Genomic DNA, 14707 nt, shown 5'->3' on the forward strand with positions numbered 1-14707 from the left:
GGATCTGGGGCAAAAATTGGGGATTGGTCCTGCTTTGAGCAAGGGGTTGGACTTAGATGACCTCCTGAGGTCCCTTCCAACCCTGATATTCTATGATTCTATGAAATCGAGATAAATTAGATCCACTACGTTTCCTTTGTTTAAAAGAATCTGTTACCTTCTCAAAGAAGGAGATCAGGTTGCTTTGACACAATCTACCTTTTGTAAAACCATGTTGTATTTTGTCCCAATTACCATTGACCTCAATGTCCTTAACTACTTTCTCCTTCAGAATTTTTTCCAAGACCTTGCATACTACAGATGTCAAAGTAACAGGCCGGTAGTTACCCAGATCACTTTTTTTTCCTTTCTTAAAAATAAAAATTGTGTTAGCAATTCTCCCATCATATGGTACAACCCCTGATTTTACAGATTCATGAAAAAATTTTGCTAATGGGCTTGCAATTTCATGTGCCACTTCCTTTAATACTCTTGGATGAAGATTATCTGGGCCCCCCGATTTAGTCCCATTAAACGGTTCAAGTTTGGCTTCTACCTCGGATGTGGTAATATCTACCTCCATATCTTCATTCCCATTTGTCGTCCTACCATTATCCCTAAGCCCCTCATTAGCCACATTAAAGACTGAGGCAAAGTATTTGTTTAAATATTGGGCCATGTCTAGATTATCCTTAATCTCCACTCCATCCTCAGTGTTTAGCGGTCCCACTTCTTCTTTCTTTGTTTTCTTCTTATTTATATGGCTATAGAACCTTTTATTATTGGTTTTAATTCCCTTTGCAAGGTCCAACTCTACATGGCTTTTGGCCTTTCTCACTTTATCCCAACATGTTCTGACCTCAATAAGGTAGCCTTCCTTGCTGATCCCTCCCATCTCCCACTCCTTGTCGGCTTTCTGCCTTTTCTTAATCACCTCTCTGAGATGCTTGCTCATTCAGCTTGGTCTACAACTCCTGCCTATGAATTTTCCCCCCTTTCTTGGGATGCAGGCTTCTGATAGTTTCTGCAACTTTGACTTGAAATCATTCCATGCCTCCTCTGCCTTTAGATCCACAAGTTCTTCAGTCCAATCCACTTCCCTAGCTGATTTCCTTAATTTTTTTAAGTTAGCTCTTTTGAAATAAAAAACCCTAGTCACAGATCTATTTTTGTTTATCCTTCCATTTAGTTTGAACTGAATTAGCTCATGATTGCCTGAACCAAGGTTGTCCCCTACAACCATTTCTTCTATGAGCTCCTCACTACTCACCAAAACCAAATCTAAAATGGCCTAACTATTCCGAATGTTGCCCTGTGTAAATAAGCCGTTGCAATATTTCACTAGTGTCATACTAGCTATTGCTGTGCGTGCAGAGCATATTGGCCTAGCTGTACAGTGACTCGATAAGCAATACATAGAAAGTGGTTCACAAAGCAGGGACGACAGGTAGGTGAATGCCTGAATTCCATGCAGGGCCCTATCTGGTAGGTAAGCTCAGAGGCTGCCTATTGGATCAGGTCCCATTCAAAACCTGGCCACAGGAGGTGGATGTGGAGTAACCACTCACCTTTAACTCATACCCCAGGGCTAAAAGTTATAAGGTGGGCACCACCACCTCTGTCAGGGGCTGTTTTGTGTGGAGTTAGGCACTTGCCTAGCTCATTCTCTCAAGAAACATCTTAGGCTCCAGGTGAGGGGTTCCCATTTTTGGATTGCTAGGCAGAGCCAGATGCCCACCTGTAGTGGGAACTTAGATGCCAACCTCTGTGAGAGGGATGACACTTAGGAAACTTCCCTCTGATGGGCATCTCCCATGGGCTAGCTTAGGTTGCTCCCGGCTGGCTTTTGTGGATGGCATTCTCAGGCACCTATTTCCCACCATTCATAGTACCTAACTCAGGCTTTGTGGATCACAGCTTTGTTCCTGTGACATTCTAGGTGCTTAAAAGTAGGCATTGCCGCGCTCAGTATCACAATGCCCAAGTCCCTTGGTCAATCTAGCCCTGAGGCCTTTTTCCTCACTGTTAAAATAGGTGGGGGGGGGGGGGTTTAACCTCAGGGTAACTAAGGCACAGGAGCTATTCTGACATAAAAACACAGTGAGGACAAGGCACTTTGGTTTCAGTAGTGAGGAAAAGGTCTGAGAAAATGTCTCTGAAATAAGATCAGAGGGCAATATGCTCACAGGTGTGTGCCAAAATACAGATGTGCATATTATGTTGAAAACTTGTTCAATATGCGTAACAGCGGCAAAGGGGGGGGGGGGGGCGGAAGAGAGTCTGTGTAAAGGAACAATGGTAGATTTGCTGCCTAATTGCTTCTATTTAACAGGTATTTGTAAGTATTGAAAATAAGGTTTACACTGCTTTACACTAGTTCCAGTTGTTTTGTGTGCACTAACTGCTTGTTTCCTATAGAAACTCTATTAGTCTCTTTCCATTATAGATTAGGCCATAAACATATAACAATACCTTCATTCAGAGTTTTACATATAATTTCCCTGAGGTTTAACTCTGTGGAATGCTTTTCCAAGTTACAGAAAATACCTTTCTTTCTTTATGTCCACATTTAAAACAGAGATTTCACAACGGTAACAAACTGTGATGAGAGAAAGCCCCTCCACTCCAACCATCTATCACAACTTGCTACCTCCTGGCCCAGGAGATAAAAGAAAAGCAGAGGATGGAGAACGGGGAGAGGTAGCAAATGGTGATGTAAAATGTCCCCACCCATCAGAAGTAGCTACTCCTGGACTACAGCAGTGATTCTCAACCAGGGGTATGTGTACCCCTGGGGGTATGCAGAGGACTTCTAAGGGGTACATCAACTCATCCAGATATTTGCATAGTTTTACAGGCTCAGTGGCACTGGAATTGGAGGGGAGCAGGGAGCCAGGGCCCTCCTGCCCCCTTCCCTTCCTCTTCCCCCCGAAGCCCTCCCCCCCGGTCAGGCAAGAGTGGAGCCCAACTGGAGCTGGGGAGCCCAGGCAGCTGTGGGGAGCTGCATGCAGACCCCCCACCTGTCCACGGTGGGGGCGGGGTTTTGAGAGCCGCCTCTGGCCCATGTCCCCACCACCCGGATTCCCCGCCTGGCCTAGGACAGGACCACGACTTCGTGCTGGCTCCCCACCACTGCCCCCATGGCTCTCCCTGACCTGCCTCTGGCCGGGGGTGGCCTCGGAGCTGCAGCCCGGCCAGAGTGAGAGCCATCCTGCAGGCAGCTGTGAACCCTCCACCTGCGCTGGGCAGGGACACAGACCATGGGCTGCTCGGGTCCCCCACACCACGAGCAGATGGAGGGTCCACCACAGCTGCCCGTCCAGCTCTTATCATGGCCGGGCTGTGGCTCTGAGCCCCCAATCCCCCTTCTGCCAGAACCAGGTCAGGGAGAGCCGCGTGGGCAGCTGTGGGGAACCTGGGTCCCTCCACCTGCCCTGGGTAGGGACACAGGCAGGGGGATGCTTTCGGCCCTCCCAGCCCTACTCCAGCTTCTGGCTTGGCCAGGGGCAGGGCCTGCCCCTCTCCCCATTTTTGGGAAGGCTCTGGTGCCCTTGAACAGGCTACATAAAAAGCGCTAGCAAAGTCAGTACAAACTAAAATTTCATACAATGACTTGTTTATACTTAGGGCCCTACCAAATTCACAGTCCATTTTGGTCATTTCATGGTCCTAAGATTTTAAAAATCATAAATGTCATGATTTCAGCTATTTCAATTTGAAATTTCACAGTGTTGTAATTGGAGGGGCCCTTACCCAAAAAGGAGTTGGAAGGGACTGCAAGGTTATTGTAGTGGGGGGTTGCAGGCAGTGGCACTGCCTTCAGACCTGGGCAGCTGGAGAGTGGCGGCTGCTGGCTGGGATCCCAGCTCTGACGGCAGAGCCGCCGTCAGCAGCAGCACAGAAGTAAGGACGGCCTGGTATGGTATTACCACCCTTATTTCTGCGCTGCTGCCTGCACAGCTGGGCCCTCAGTCAGCAGCCCCTGCTCTCTGGCCACCCAGCCCTGAAGGTAGCAGTGCAGAAGTAAGGGTGGCAATACCTGTGACTGCCCTAAAATAACCTTGTGACCCCCCCTGCAACTCCCTTTTGGGTCAGGACCCCCAGTTTGAGAAAACTGGTCTCCCCAGTTGAAATCAGTATAGTATAGGGTAAAAGCACACAAAAGACCAGATTTCATGGTCCATGACACGTTTTTCATGGCTGGGAATTTGTTAGGGCCCTATTCATACTGCTCTATATACACACACACTGAAATGTAAGTACAATATTTATATTCCAGTTGATTTATTTTATAATTATATGGTAAAAATGAAAAAGTCAGCAATTTTTCAGTAGTAGCTGTGACATCTTTGTATTTCTAGGTCTGATTTTGTAAGCAAGTAGTTTCTAAGTGAGGTGAAACTTGGGGTACACAAGACAAATCAGACTCCAGAAAGGGGTACAGTAGTCTAGAAAGGTTGAGAGCCACTGGACTAGAGGATGGGGAACAGCAGAGGCAGCATATTGTGACAGGGCAGCCCAGGAGAACCCCTAGGCATCAGTAATTGCTCCTGGCAGCAAACAGTGTCAGCAGCAGTTTGTAAAAGCGCACCGACCCACCCCCACCCCCATTAGGGGAGCAGCAACTGCTCAGTCTGGGCTCCCAGATCACAATGGAGGAGGCTGCAGCATCTGCCCCAGGGACTGAACTCTAGTGCTCTGATATCATGAGCAGAGAAAGACAAACAACAGCCTCCTCTTCCTTGGCAATAACCAGAGCCCTCTGATGGCTGCACCAATGACTGACCCTCTGTGCACTGCCCCTGCAGCCCCCCACGGTCAGGCAGAGGCTGATCTCATTTGCCCACCTGGCCCCACCCTCTGTTGTTCCTGGCAGCACCTCTGGTTTGACGTTGCACAGAAATCAGAGCAGGACCCTGGTTAGCCCTGTCAGCCCGAAACATTCAGACCCCCCAAATCATGAGTGTCTTAAAAAAATGAAATAATAAATGGGGAACAGCGGGGGGGGGGGGTGTGCATGCAAGCGGTGCAGGTTTCATGAGGATATTTACCTTGTTGGGTATGAATTCTTAGGGGTTAATCCCCTGTCTCCCCCCCCACCCCCCATGCTTCTTTTGACTATCTGCAGTAAAAACAACAACCCACTGGCTGCTGGGTAGGGCAGCCCCCTTCCCCTCTCCTGCCCCATGGGCTGGGGGGAGCTGCCACTGTATCTCTCACCATCATTCTCCCTTCTGCTACCCTCTAGCTCTCCCCTCCCCAGCCAGTCTCCATTTGCTCTCATATTCTCCTTCCAGCCTCCCCACAGCCCCCCTTTCCTTCTCTTTATCCCCCACTCAGTTTCCCCTCTGTTCCAGCTCTGCTCCCCAGAATTCTCCCTCTACCCCCAATTTCTGTGTATTCCCTCAGCCTCCTTTCAGCGGCCCCACATCCCCGTGGCCCCATCCTGCCCCTTCACACATCTGTTCACCCACCTCCTGTCCCTCACACATCCCTGCCTCCCCGCCCATGCCCCCTGGCTCTCAGAGTCCCCTGCTTCGCTTCAGCCCCCTTCCAGCTCCGGCTCCCCAGATGTCCCTGTCCCACACTGATCCTGGAGCAGGCTGGCTTCATTCTCACTGCAAACAATGAGAGGTGGCGGCCATCTTTCCTATACGCAGTGCAGGGAATCGCAGCCAGCCTAGGGCTGGCACAGCTCCCTGTGGGGGGCGGGGGAAGGATGGGAAGGTCTCTCTTACCTTCCCCCCCAGTGGTGCCTTCTTTGGGAGCAAGGATCTTCCCGTTAAGGGGTGTCCTGGCCAGGCTGGGGGCTCTGCTCTGGGAGAGGCCTGCGGAGCAGCGGGAATGTTACTGCTCGAGATTCCCCTCTCCGGGCTGCAGCCGGGGCTCGAGGATCTTGCAAGAAGCGTGGACTCCCCACAGTAACAAAGGGTTACTGTAGACTCAGTGCAGTTCACTTCCTACTGCCAGGACGGAGGGATGCTGTTGATCACTCCCTCCTCCCCAGCTCCTTCTGGGTCCTAGCGATAAACCAATTGCATGGCAGCTACTCTTTTTCTAGGAGCCCTATGACTACACTGCTATTTCCAGACCCGCAGCCCAAGTCCATGCACCCCAGGCTCTGAGACTGGTTGTCAGGGGTGAAAGTAACTCAGGTGACTTACCCGTACGAAGGGCTGCAGTCCTGAGCAAGTGGGGGTAGGCCTCAACCAGAAGGCAAGCCTCAAGAGGAAGGGGTAGGGCCTTTGAATCTGTGGGCCCTTTCAGTCACGCTGCTACCCTGGGCTCGGGCAGCGATTTAAAAGGCCCAGGGAGCTGGGAGCCTGGGCCCTTTAAATCACCACCAGAGCCCCATGGTAGCTGTAGCTGTGGCAGCAGCCAGGGCCACAGGCCTTTTAAATTGCTGCCAGAGCCCTGGGGCTCTCGGCCACCACCGCTACCCCAGGGCTCCCGCATCGGGGCTCTGGTGGCAATTTAAAGGGTCAGGGGCTCTGTCTGCCGCTGCTACCCCAGGGCTGCAGCAGCGGGGCTCCAGCTGTGGGGCTCTGGCAGCGATCTAAAGGGCCAGGGGCTCCGGCCACTGCTGGGAGCCCAGGGTCCTGCCAGTACAGTCAGCTGTGTACCAGCTCTTGCCAGTATGCCTTACCATACCGCTTACTTTCACCTCTGCTGGTTGTGGTGTGGTGAGGAGGGGGTGGTTGCATACAGGACTTGCCTTTCCCAGCATTAAGGGGGAGCATCATGCATAGATCCCATGGTGTCAATGGGAGGACAGAGAGAGAGCAAATCCTCTCTGCAAACACCCTCCAGCTGCCAGGGAAAGTCAGGGACAATTTGCAGCAAGGTGTCTAATTCAGACCACACCACTGCCAGAATGTTTCAATGCACAGTGTGATTCAGTGGCTGCAACCCTTCTGAGTCCAGTTCAAAGAAGCTGCCCCTGTAACTAGCTGTAACTGCAGCAGCATCTCCTGTCAGTGCTCCTCTCCCGCCACAGGAGAATTGCTTCTTTGGGCTCCAGGGCGGGAGCCACTCCCCAGACTCCCCTCACCTCAGTACTAGAAAAAGCCAACCAAGGAAGACACTAGGGGCTTGAGTTATCTTCATGTACAGCACTACAGCTGTGCTGCTGAAACTCCTTAGTGAAGACACTACTGTGCTGATGGGAAAGCTTCTCCCATCAGCATAGTTAATCCACTTACCGAAAAGGCAAGAAGCTCTCTCATCCATGCAGCGCTGTCTACACGGGGGATTAGGTTGGCATAACTACATTGCTCATGGGGGTGTGGATTTTTCACACTTACGAGCGATGTTGTTATATTGATATAGCTCTGTAGTGTAGACCTGGCCTAAGCATTAGCTGAAGAAAGCAGTGGAGAGCAGGGAGCTCTCTGCTGGGCTGGGCTCACTGCACTAAAGCATGACAGACCCGTATTCTGTGTCAGGGACTGGGAAGGGACTAGCATGCTCAGTGCATGTTGAGCTCATACTGAGGTGAAGAAGAGTTTAGAATAGGCATGCTTGGTGCATGCTACAGGGGCATAATGCTGAGACGGTGCGAGGTGAGAATAAGTGAACAGATACATAGGCCCAGATCCTCAAAGGTATTTAGGCTCCTCGCTTCTATGGTGTTAGGTGCCTAAATGTTTTCTGAGATCTGGTCACTGGCACTGAGATCCAGGGAGTGAAGCACCCACAGAGATGAATGAGGCAGGCTCCTCTCTAACAGCTGGGCAGGACAAGGGGGGCAGTTCAAGAAGAGGGGTAGGTGGAGGAAAGGGGGAACCCAGGCCAGTGCCACTGTCTGTGGCACCTAGGGGCAGCTCCTCTGCTTCCCTCCCCCATGCCTGGAACTCACAGCCTGGGACATGGCCCTTCCCAGAGTCCAGTGGGGCGGGGATCACACCAACCCTGCAACCATCCCTGAAGGAGCACATCCACTCAGCCTGGGGTAGCAGAATAAGCAATGGGACAGCCAGAGCCTGGGGGGGGGCAGACGGTTCAAGGGAGGGGCAGGCATCCAGAGCACTGCCAGATTGGGCACAACAGCAGCCACTCGGGAAAAGAATCAACCTGGAGTGACACTTCTTCAGCATCTCCCCGGCTGTGCCTGGACCGATGCTGCTTCCCAGCCTGCAGCTAGAGCCTATGTGTCCCCCTCGCCCCCAAAGGATGGCTGTGGTGGGGCAAGGGGACAGAACAACACAAGCCCAGACAATATAGCTCAGTGACTGTAACTCTAAAGCAGGCAGAAGCAAGGATCCTGGAACTGCTGAGAAGTTTCTCCAGTACTGCCAACCCCAAAAGTTCAAAAATCATGAGGTTATGTAAAAATAACAGCTTTGGAGTTCTCTTTATTTGCCTTCCACTTTTTGCGCTTTAGGGTGCACTGGGGTCATATTTTGAAGCGTTCTCCACAGCCACAAGGGCTAGAAACATACTTTTTCTTTAAGACTGAAGGCTGAAATTGTCACATATCCACTTGACTCCAGGAGCTGGGGCTTTAAGGAAAACAATAAGTAACATGAGACTCATGACAAAAATCATGAGTTGGCAACACTGTGAATTCTATCTTATTCTTGTGGTAGCTGAAGTTCTCCCCTTCCGAACTGTATTTACATTGTCTTCATGTCTCTGTGTGTTACCTTCAGGAAGTAGCATGGTATTTCCCTGGATACAGGGTTAAGGAGCTGGGATCCCCTGACAGCTAGTTCCCACTGCCTCTCCCTCTCTCTGGGTGAAACCCACCCACAGCAAATAAAATACCCCTATGAGAGCATGGAGGAGGGATGTACAGCATGACCATGCAGTGCAGCCACTTCCCTGGGCACCATGGCAGGAATCTCCAGTGAGCAAGTGATGCAGAGGGACTGCATCCAGCACTTCCACCCAGTGGCCCTGCTAGCAGTGACTGCCAATCAAGGGGGTGGGCTGGAAGCCCATGCCCTTGCCCTGGGATGTGGGGTGGATTTCACCTCCCCGCAGAGCCATCCCTAGGGTACAGTTAATTGGGGTGACTGCCCCAGGCCCTGCTCTTTGTGAGGAGGTGGGTGGTGAGGTGAGGCAGGAAAGCGTGAGGAGGAGCCGCCCTACCAACCTCCCCCTCCCTCCCAGCACTTACTGCCGATCAGCTGTTTCGCGGTGGCACTGGGGTGGAGGGGAGAGGATCAAGGGGGAGGGGCAGAGTGGGGGCAGGAAGAGGCGGGGTGGGGGTGGGTCCTTGGGGGAAGGGGTGGAGTGGGAGCCCCAGCAGATAGAAATTAAGCATCTATGTCCCAGGCCCCACACACCCCTAGGGATGGCCCTGCCTCCCCCACCCCACTGTGCTGCACCATCACAGAGCCCAGTGATTTGAGATCCACAGTGAGACTTTCAGTCTCTTTCCCCTGGGATTAACCTCCACTTCTGCCCCTCAGAAAAAGGTGATTAACACCTCCACACCCTATAGGGAGATTGGGAGGATGAAGGGGCAGCCTTACAAACCTATGAATCTGGCAGGAAGGTGCCTGGCTCCCATTGACATTCACAGTCTCTCAGGAACTGATTGGTGTTTCCATAGTGCTGAGAAGATTTAAGTTGCTACAAGCTAGGAACACAGAGAGAGCTGGAGCAGCAGTGGCTGTCTGGAAAAAAGGTCTGAACTATAATGTTACTAGGGGAGTCTGTGTTTATTTTCCTTCTGTCAGTCCTGGTACATTTCACAGCCCAATTCACAGTGATGGGGCCTGGTGCTGTGTTTGTGAGTAAAATTTTCCTGTGAGCACATAGCTAGTAACAGATAAGATTTATATCTCATGTGGTTAGCAAGCAGGTAGAAGCTGAGATCAAAGAAGAATCTTTAGAGTTAAAGCACCAAAAATGTGGATCACCTGGTTAATTCTAATGGGACATGAGTGCCATCACTATCTATACATTGTTTATAGAGTGGATCACTGGACCTCTAGGCCAACACACGCTCTGTGCACAATAGGCTCTACCATGACACTACCAGGCCTTCATTCTCCTGTTCATGAAAGACGTTCTGATCAGAGCAGGGCAGAAAGAAGGAGCGAGGTCGCCTTAAATTTTAACCTTGAACCATTTATTTATATTTTGCCAGGCCAAAATTGATACCTGTGAAATATTGCAAAGGTTTTTCTATCCAGAGCAACATTCAGGAATAATAAATAAATGTGTGTTACACCTGGACTATATAAAACTTTTTAAATGGTCAAGACAGGTCAAAGGCTTGATGGTTGCTAGTGTTTTGGGGAAGGGTTCCTGAAATCTTCTGATTGCTCTGACTCCAATTGTCAAAACTAAAGCCACTACTTATGCATGATCCTATCAGCATGTCCACATGAGGGTTTAAAGCACTGTAACTTAAGTTTCTTAGCTTCACGCTTTTATTGTCACACCATGTAGAGAAGTCCTTAGTAAATAAAGGGAAAGGGTATAAGGGAAATGGGGGAGTCTGTTAATTCCTTTAGTTTAAAATACTTTAAGTGGCTTTACATGACACGCACAAAAATGGGGGGCTGCAGCCAGTCAGATGCAAATAACTCTCTGTGTTAGCCACACAGGGAGTATCAAAGTTCTCAAGACACGAACAATAATGGTGCATTTAACATCTGAGTCAGCTTTATAGTCTGGGTCCTCAATGCTGATAAAATGTGTGTTTTTACTACATAAGTAAACAGAATGAAGAATATCACTGAAGTGTGTCATAATAAAATAAATAGTACACATAAAAGGCTATGGAATTAAAATATGCAATTAGAAGTATAAACAATCCAGTTGAAAAAACTTCATTTATATGTGCAACCAATGAAGCAATAGAAGAGTTAAGTGTGTACTTCAGTGTTTGCAGGATGGGGAGATTAAGAATTTTTAACCCATTTTCCGTTAGAAAGGGTTTGGCACATGTTACTGGAGTCCAAAACTGTATTGACATGTACAACCATTTTAGGTAGATGGATTCTTTGGCAGAGATAACAGCAGAAGTATGAAAGTAGTGCCCTCTAAAGGCCCAGGAACAAAAAAGCGCAAACAAGAACACATAATGTATTTAGTAGTTGGTGGGGCGGTGGGGGGGTTGTTTGGTTTTTAAATTTCATAACTGTGGATGTTAATCTATCTTGGGGGCTGTATATCTATGTAGCAAAACTTTCAGTAGACATTTGCCTTTGAGAAAGATTTCCTACAGTATAGTCCAGTGCCCTTAGGGCAAGATTTTTAAAGGTATTTAGGTGACTAGTGGGATTTTTAAAACCATCTAAGTACATTCGGCCTTTAAAAATCTGGCCTAGGTGAATGCTTTTTTTGCCTCTGTTTTCACTAACAAGGTCAGCTCCCAGACTGCTGCGCTGGGCATCACAAAATGGGGAAGAGATGGCCAGCCCTCTGTGGAGATAGAGGTGGTTAGGGACTATTTAGAAACGCTGGACGTGCACAAGTCCATGGGGCCGGACGAGTTGCATCCGAGAGTGCTGAAGGAATTGGCGGCTGTGATTGCAGAGCCATTGGCCATTATCTTTGAAAACTCGTGGCGAACGGGGGAAGTCCCGAATGACTGGAAAAAGGCTAATGTAGTGCCAATCTTTAAAAATGGGAAGAAGGAGGATCCAGGGAACTACAGGCCAGTCAGCCTCACCTCAGTCCCTGGAAAAATCATGGAGCAGGTCCTCAAAGAATCAATCCTGAAGAACTTGCATGAGAGGAAAGTGATCAGGAACAGCCAGCATGGATTCATCAAGGGAAGGTCATGCCTGACTAATCTAATTGCCTTTTATGATGAGATTACTGGTTCTGTGGATGAAGGGAAAGCAGTGGATGTATCAGACAGCTGCAGCAGCACAGGAGCTAGCAAACAGAGCTGTAAACAGGGGAGTTTGAGTGGGAGTTCTGTTGGAGGAGAAGGTATTTGTGTTTGTTTGGCTTTGTATTGGTAGTATTTGTATGTGTAGAGGCTTGTAGGGGCTTTGTGCTGGGAGAGAAGTTGAGCCCTGATTAGGGGGCGGGGCTTCACTGACTAGGGGTCCTATAAAGGTAGCAGCCAGTCAGGCAGCAGCACAGACAGCTGCAGCAGCACAGGAGCTAGCAAACAGAGCTGTAAACAGGGGAGTTTGAGTGGGAGTTCTGTTGGAGGAGAAGGTATTTGTGTTTGTTTGGCTTTGTATTGGTAGTATTTGTATGTGTAGAGGCTTGTAGGGGCTTTGTGCTGGGAGAGAAGTTGAGCCCTGATTAGGGGGCGGGGCTTCACTGACTAGGGGTCCTATAAAGGTAGCAGCCAGTCAGGCAGCAGCACAGACAGCTGCAGCAGCACAGGAGCTAGCAAACAGAGCTGTAAACAGGGGAGTTTGAGTGGGAGTTCTGTTGGAGGAGAAGGTATTTGTGTTTGTTTGGCTTTGTATTGGTAGTATTTGTATGTGTAGAGGCTTGTAGGGGCTTTGTGCTGGGAGAGAAGTTGAGCCCTGATTAGGGGGCGGGGCTTCACTGACTAGGGGTCCTATAAAGGTAGCAGCCAGTCAGGCAGCAGCACAGACAGCTGCAGCAGCACAGGAGCTAGCAAACAGAGCTGTAAACAGGGGAGTTTGAGTGGGAGTTCTGTTGGAGGAGAAGGTATTTGTGTTTGTTTGGCTTTGTATTGGTAGTATTTGTATGTGTAGAGGCTTGTAGGGGCTTTGTGCTGGGAGAGAAGTTGAGCCCTGATTAGGGGGCGGGGCTTCACTGACTAGGGGTCCTATAAAGGTAGCAGCCAGTCAGGCAGCAGCACAGACAGCTGCAGCAGCACAGGAGCTAGCAAACAGAGCTGTAAACAGGGGAGTTTGAGTGGGAGTTCTGTTGGAGGAGAAGGTATTTGTGTTTGTTTGGCTTTGTATTGGTAGTATTTGTATGTGTAGAGGCTTGTAGGGGCTTTGTGCTGGGAGAGAAGTTGAGCCCTGATTAGGGGGCGGGGCTTCACTGACTAGGGGTCCTATAAAGGTAGCAGCCAGTCAGGCAGCAGCACAGACAGCTGCAGCAGCACAGGAGCTAGCAAACAGAGCTGTAAACAGGGGAGTTTGAGTGGGAGTTCTGTTGGAGGAGAAGGTATTTGTGTTTGTTTGGCTTTGTATTGGTAGTATTTGTATGTGTAGAGGCTTGTAGGGGCTTTGTGCTGGGAGAGAAGTTGAGCCCTGATTAGGGGGCGGGGCTTCACTGACTAGGGGTCCTATAAAGGTAGCAGCCAGTCAGGCAGCAGCACAGACAGCTGCAGCAGCACAGGAGCTAGCAAACAGAGCTGTAAACAGGGGAGTTTGAGTGGGAGTTCTGTTGGAGGAGAAGGTATTTGTGTTTGTTTGGCTTTGTATTGGTAGTATTTGTATGTGTAGAGGCTTGTAGGGGCTTTGTGCTGGGAGAGAAGTTGAGCCCTGATTAGGGGGCGGGGCTTCACTGACTAGGGGTCCTATAAAGGTAGCAGCCAGTCAGGCAGCAGCACAGACAGCTGCAGCAGCACAGGAGCTAGCAAACAGAGCTGTAAACAGGGGAGTTTGAGTGGGAGTTCTGTTGGAGGAGAAGGTATTTGTGTTTGTTTGGCTTTGTATTGGTAGTATTTGTATGTGTAGAGGCTTGTAGGGGCTTTGTGCTGGGAGAGAAGTTGAGCCCTGATTAGGGGGCGGGGCTTCACTGACTAGGGGTCCTATAAAGGTAGCAGCCAGTCAGGCAGCAGCACAGACAGCTGCAGCAGCACAGGAGCTAGCAAACAGAGCTGTAAACAGGGGAGTTTGAGTGGGAGTTCTGTTGGAGGAGAAGGTATTTGTGTTTGTTTGGCTTTGTATTGGTAGTATTTGTATGTGTAGAGGCTTGTAGGGGCTTTGTGCTGGGAGAGAAGTTGAGCCCTGATTAGGGGGCGGGGCTTCACTGACTAGGGGTCCTATAAAGGTAGCAGCCAGTCAGGCAGCAGCACAGACAGCTGCAGCAGCACAGGAGCTAGCAAACAGAGCTGTAAACAGGGGAGTTTGAGTGGGAGTTCTGTTGGAGGAGAAGGTATTTGTGTTTGTTTGGCTTTGTATTGGTAGTATTTGTATGTGTAGAGGCTTGTAGGGGCTTTGTGCTGGGAGAGAAGTTGAGCCCTGATTAGGGGGCGGGGCTTCACTGACTAGGGGTCCTATAAAGGTAGCAGCCAGTCAGGCAGCAGCACAGACAGCTGCAGCAGCACAGGAGCTAGCAAACAGAGCTGTAAACAGGGGAGTTTGAGTGGGAGTTCTGTTGGAGGAGAAGGTATTTGTGTTTGTTTGGCTTTGTATTGGTAGTATTTGTATGTGTAGAGGCTTGTAGGGGCTTTGTGCTGGGAGAGAAGTTGAGCCCTGATTAGGGGGCGGGGCTTCACTGACTAGGGGTCCTATAAAGGTAGCAGCCAGTCAGGCAGCAGCACAGACAGCTGCAGCAGCACAGGAGCTAGCAAACAGAGCTGTAAACAGGGGAGTTTGAGTGGGAGTTCTGTTGGAGGAGAAGGTATTTGTGTTTGTTTGGCTTTGTATTGGTAGTATTTGTATGTGTAGAGGCTTGTAGGGGCTTTGTGCTGGGAGAGAAGTTGAGCCCTGATTAGGGGGCGGGGCTTCACTGACTAGGGGTCCTATAAAGGTAGCAGCCAGTCAGGCAGCAGCACAGACAGCTGCAGCAGCACAGGAGCTAGCAAACAGAGCTGTAAACAGGGGAGTTTGAGTGGGAGTTCTGTTGGAGGAGAAGGTATTTGTGTTTGTTTGGCTTT

This window comes from Lepidochelys kempii, chromosome 14 (genome assembly GCF_965140285.1).
Source record: "Lepidochelys kempii isolate rLepKem1 chromosome 14, rLepKem1.hap1, whole genome shotgun sequence".
NCBI lineage: Eukaryota > Metazoa > Chordata > Testudines > Cheloniidae > Lepidochelys > Lepidochelys kempii.